The sequence below is a fragment of the Lupinus angustifolius genome, chromosome LG12 (assembly GCF_001865875.1).
Source record: "Lupinus angustifolius cultivar Tanjil chromosome LG12, LupAngTanjil_v1.0, whole genome shotgun sequence".
Classification (NCBI taxonomy): domain Eukaryota; kingdom Viridiplantae; phylum Streptophyta; class Magnoliopsida; order Fabales; family Fabaceae; genus Lupinus; species Lupinus angustifolius.
Genome location: NC_032020.1, coordinates 7573188 through 7578828, shown reverse-complemented (window position 1 = coordinate 7578828; position 5641 = coordinate 7573188). Strand labels below are relative to the sequence as shown.

Here is a 5641-nt window from a genome sequence, read left to right as displayed (position 1 = left end):
AGTATTCTCCAAACCTTCTTGGCTGAACCAAGATCAGAAGTTCTTATCAAGAACCAAGTTCTTGTGGCGAGCATCACTTTGGCTTATCAAACAACTGAATTGTTTGTGGCGCCTTCACCTCAAATCTTTTCCATCTTCTTTTATCCAAACACAAGTTATGTCCGCTGCATAAACTCAAGGGCTCTACTCAACCGTGAGCCTAGGCCATACACCAACCAAGATAGATCGTTTCAAGAGCCTTTTACCCAAGAGGTTCACAACAGATGTCCAGAGAGTGTTTGATACGACACCGTCTTGAAATGGACAGTTTCATTGGAACATATCGATTATATATCCTTACAAGGAATAAGTTGGTGCATTCGAATCGGTTTGTTATGGGACATGTGCTCTCGGTTATTTCCGAATAGTTTATTGGGAGGATATTGGTGTAAGGACGAATGAACTAAGCATAGCATTCATATATTGAACTTGTGGATATTAACCCCCATATCATGAGTTACAAACATCATTCATCATCTGCATTTATGTATGTGATAACATATTATGTATATTATGTGTGTTATGTTTGGATGTGATATTATGTATAATTCCATGCTATCGATAAAAAATATTCATTAGATGTCTTACTCCCTTTCTTTCTCCTTCTATTTTGGTACACGTCCTTGTCCAGATGGACAAATCGGCGCGAATTCAGAGCTACCGATTCTCGATGTCCCAGGGCATGGAGAATTGATAGGGACCGCTATACCTACAGAACCTTGTGGCCTGGAGCTAGAGATAGGGTGCGACGACACAACTATGCGCTTTCCATCTCACCATGCAGTCGTGGAGACTTCTTTCACTCTACCAAGCCGGAGGCCGGTACCTACTATGTCATCCACACAGTCTACCAAGTTGTGAAGTTTGAAATTAAAAATTATTATTGATTCAATATTATTAATTTCAATAATTATAAATTTTATAGAAATTGTCTTTTTTGATCTTTACCTTGGTGTCCAGGCGTGAGCGGATTTGGATTCATTCCCAAACCCACCATATCCAAACCAAATTAAAATATTTAATGTTGCAGGTCAGTTTGATTTGAAATTTTGAAAATTGATTTGACCAAACACGTACATTGGACACAATCTTTTCAATTTTTTAGCTTATTATTTTCTCACACCTGACGTTCACACACTCATAATGAAGTATCTGATTATGACCCTCATCCTTTCCTTATTAGTTTATATTTTCCAAATATAAAATTGAGTAAAAAATGAGGAAAATTATAAATATATTGCAAAATAATTTATTGCAAAATAATTTAAGGAAAGCAATTATAAATATATTTAAGTAAGACGTACGTGTAATTTTTTTATGAAATATTTTAATGGAATTAATTACAGAGGAAAATTATTTATGAAAGCAATAATTTTGAAAATCTATTTTAAAACAGTTATTTTCACAAAAATTGTTTATTTAGATAATGATTTTACGAAAAACTTTAATAAAGTCATATATTAAGTATTTAATGCATAATATATAGTTCATTAGGTTACCGTCAAAACTTATTTTTAATAAAACTTGCAGATAAGACTAATTTTTAGAGATAGCATTTTCATGATATGATTTAGTGCCTTTACATAATTACATTGTCTATGGGTAATTTATTAGGTTTAAGTAACGGAAAAGTTAATGACAAAATATGGTATTTCAAATTGTTATATTAATGTAGAGAGCACCTTTTAATATTAATTTCCCTATTTCAGTCAAAATTTGTTTTTAAATTATTTGAGCATTATACTTCTATAAATTATCAATTCCAAAATTTGAAATTTTTTCATCAATACTTTTTATTTAAATATCATGTATTTAATGCAATTGTATTCGAACTCATATATGAAATCTATGCTCAAGTTATAATAGCGTCGTTGATTTAAGTCCTAGGTATAGTTTGTCAGAGTATTGGCTGAGAGATTACAATTAAGATTGTTTGAAATTAATTTATTGATTATGGAAAAGTTAATAAAAAATATATTCCAAATATTTTTTTATTAAATTAGAAACACGTAATTATATATCACCAAAAAACTCATAATTATAGATATGTACTTTAAAATAATGCATACAATTTTTAAATTATATAAATACTTGTTTACAAAAATAGATGGGGGCATGGTTGGTAAACTATAGGGATAGCACACAATTGTGTAGGGTGTGCACGAGTAGTACTTATATGTGCTTATATCTATATCTATGTGTGGGTATTGAGTATGTGATATTATGTAAATATCTGATCTAAAAGAAGAAGGAATGAGGCAGAAATAATTACTAAATAATTCCACCTTGTATTAACTAGTAGGGAAAATAAAAACAACATTCATCATAGCTGCTGCTAGAGGCTAATAGGATATATATAACAACTCCTATTAGATTTAGGGTTACTCCTATAGTTGGGCCTTATAGCTTGGCCCAACTGATACATTAATTAAAATATTACTTCCTAATAAAATTAGATAACCATTTAGGTGGTAGCTTGTTCTTGGTGGGCCTATGAGAGTATGTTGAAGTTGGCCCCATATCACTGCCATGCCCTGGGAGGACAACCTTGTCGTCAAGGTTGGAATTATGTGGGTCGGATGGTTGGGCTGGGGAATTAGTGGGGAATAGGATATTGGGCTGGTGGAACGGTTGGGTTGGATTGGGTGGCTTGGGCAAGGGATTCTCAACGGTTGGAAGGAGAGCGTGGGAACCGTGTGGGGCCCTAAGGGTGGGTGAGTAATTAATGTGTGCAGGTGTTGGGACGTGTGTTGGCAGGGATGTGAGAGAATCCAGCGGTTGGGAGGGTTTTGGGGACTGTGAGTTCAGAGGCACGGGGCTTGAGGAGAGGTGTGAATTTTGAAATTGTTTTTGGGTAGTGTGTACAGTGAATTTGGACCAAAAAAGGGGAAAAAAGGGGAGAGAGAAATTTGTGGTCTGCTGGGCATTTAATGGGGTGGGTGGTTGATTTAATGTGATAATATTGGGAGGTTGGTTTGGGTGGGTTTTCGAGGTGGGTAATGGGTTTGTATGTGGGTCAGGTGGGTGGGTAAAGGGACTTTGGGTTTTGGGCTCGGGTTCATCTAACGGTGGGTAGGATTTTGTTTTATCCAACGGCTCTGGATTAACCAGATTGGATGTAGGAAGTACAAGAGTTGTGTTGTTTTGTGTAGGTGGTTGTAGTGTTTGCTGAGTGAGTTCTATGACACCTTCTTTCTCTGTAACTTTTTTTCTCCCTTCTAGTGCGTTTTCCTTCCTCTGTCTTGGTAGAGTGGAGTTCTCTTCTGTCTGTTGTGAGAGTAGCTGGTCCCGTAGTGAGTTGGACCGTGGCTCGGTTGTGCTTGCCACGGTGGTGCATGTCAGCGAGGGTTGGACGCCCCTTCTCCTTTCTGTTGCCGACGGTAGGAGACCGTCTTCCTCCTCTGGATTTGTTGTCTCGGTTGGTACGAGGTCTGGAGCAAAGTGTGCAACCGGGCCGTGAGGGTCTCCAAAAAATTTCCGCAAGAGGGATACGTGAAGTACAGGGTGTATTTGCGTGTCCGCCGGTAAGGAGAGCTCATATGCCACTGGACCGATCTTTCGAAGCACCTGAAACGGTCCAAAAAAATGACGGCCCAACTTGTGAGAAGAACGCTTGGAGATGGTGACTTGACGGTATGGTTGTAACCGCAGGAGGACCCACTCCCCTACTTCAAAGGTAACATCTGTTCTATTTGCATCGGCATGAGCCTTCATTCGTTGTTGAGCATGAATTAGATTTTTCTTTAAGTCGGCTAACATTTGTCCTCTTGTTTGCATTGTTGTATGTAATTGTTGTTTGGCTGTTGAACCCGGAATAAAGTCACGGATTGTAGGTGGTGTGCGACCATACAGGGCCTCGAATGGAGACTGATCGAGTGAGGAGTGATGATTGGTGTTATACCAATACTCCGCCAAGGACAGATGTGCAAACCACTTCTTTGGATGGGTTCCTGTGAAACACCGGAGATAAGTCTGCAAACAGCGGTTAGCGACCTCCGTCTGGCCATCAGACTGTGGATGGTAAGCTGTACTGAAACATAGTTTAGTACCAAGTAATTTGAAAAACTCTTTCCAAAATGTACTAAGAAAAATTCTATCTCTGTCGGACACGATTGATTTAGGTACCCCATGAAGACGACAAATCTCATTCAGGAATCGGTGAGCCAACGTCTCAGCCGTGAATTTGGTGGGTAATGCAATAAAGTGGGCATATTTAGTCAGCCTATCCACCACAACCCAGATTGCTATGTGTCCGTGAGAGCAAGGTAAATGTGTTATAAAATCCATTGATAAGTCCTCCCAAACCTGATCTGGAATTTTTAATGGTTGTAAGAGTCCTTGATATTTCCTTGGCACATACTTGTTATATTGACAGATGGAGCAGGTGCAGATGTAGTCCTTGACGTCTTGTGCAACATTGGGCCAGTAAAATGAGGCTGTCAAGCAGCACAGAGTTGGTTTCCAACCCGAATGGCCAGCAAGTGGTGTTTCATGGAATTCCCGGATCAAGGTGTGGCGGAAATGCTCACGGGCAGGTATAAAAATTCTGTTTTTAAAGAATAATAGGTCATGTGAGAAATGGAAACGTTCCTGCCATTTATGATCGTCTTTATGTTTTTGGATGAATGCTTGGCCCTCTAGTTGAGCATAGTAGGTACGCAACTGATCCAATATCTGAGGAAAGGGTGAAGAGATTGCCGAAAACAGAAGCGGGTCAGAGTTGTCACATCTAGATAAAGCATCGGCGACACGATTAGAGGTACCACTCTATACTTGATCTCATATTGAAACCCAATGAGTTTGGTTGCCCATTTTTGTTGTTCTGGGGTGTGAAACGCTTGAGTCATCAAGTGTTTCAAACTCTGTTGATCAGTATATATGTTGAATTTTCTTCCGATTAAGTACTGACGCCACTTCTTGACAGACTCAGTGACTGCAAACATTTCGCGGACGTAGGCTGAAGCATGCTGCATTCTGGAGGACATTTTTCGACTAAAGAAGGCAATCAGATGGCCGCATTGGGAGAGAACTGCTCCAATGGCAGTTCTGTACTGGCGCCACTTCTTGACAGACTCAGTGACTGCAAACATTTCGCGGACGTAGGCTGAAGCATGCTGCATTCTAGAGGACATTTTCCGACTAAAGAAGGCAATCGAATGGCCGCATTGGGAGAGAACTGCTCCAATCGGTGAGTGGAGCGGCGAGAGAGGCGTAGTTTCTCACAAATTTTCTATAGAAGCCGGTGAGCCCCAAAAAACCTCTGAGTGCCGTGAGTGAACGTGGTTGTGGCCAATTTACCACTGCCTGAATCTTTTCTGGATCTGGTTGAACACCACTATTAGCAATAATGTGACCCGAATAACTCACTGAATCAACTCCAAAAATGCACTTTGATGATTTACCATAAAACTGGTTAGAACTCAATAATTCCAAGACAATCTGTAGATGCTTAAGGTGATCTTGTAATGAACAACTATAAATTAAAATATCATCAAAAAACACCAGAAAAAATTTTCTGAGATAGGGGCGGAGTAAATTGTTCATTGCTGCCTGAAATATAGAATGTGCATTGGTTTGCCCAAACGGCATAACCAAAAATTCA

At 39.2% G+C, this 5641-nt stretch overlaps 1 long non-coding RNA gene across 1 annotated transcript; it reads left to right on the top strand.

The window, feature by feature from the left end:
- LOC109362066 lies at positions 4300 to 5074 on the top strand. Its single transcript, XR_002109345.1, has 3 exons — positions 4300 to 4310; positions 4750 to 4798; positions 4964 to 5074. It is a non-coding gene; the product is annotated as an uncharacterized LOC109362066 (long non-coding RNA).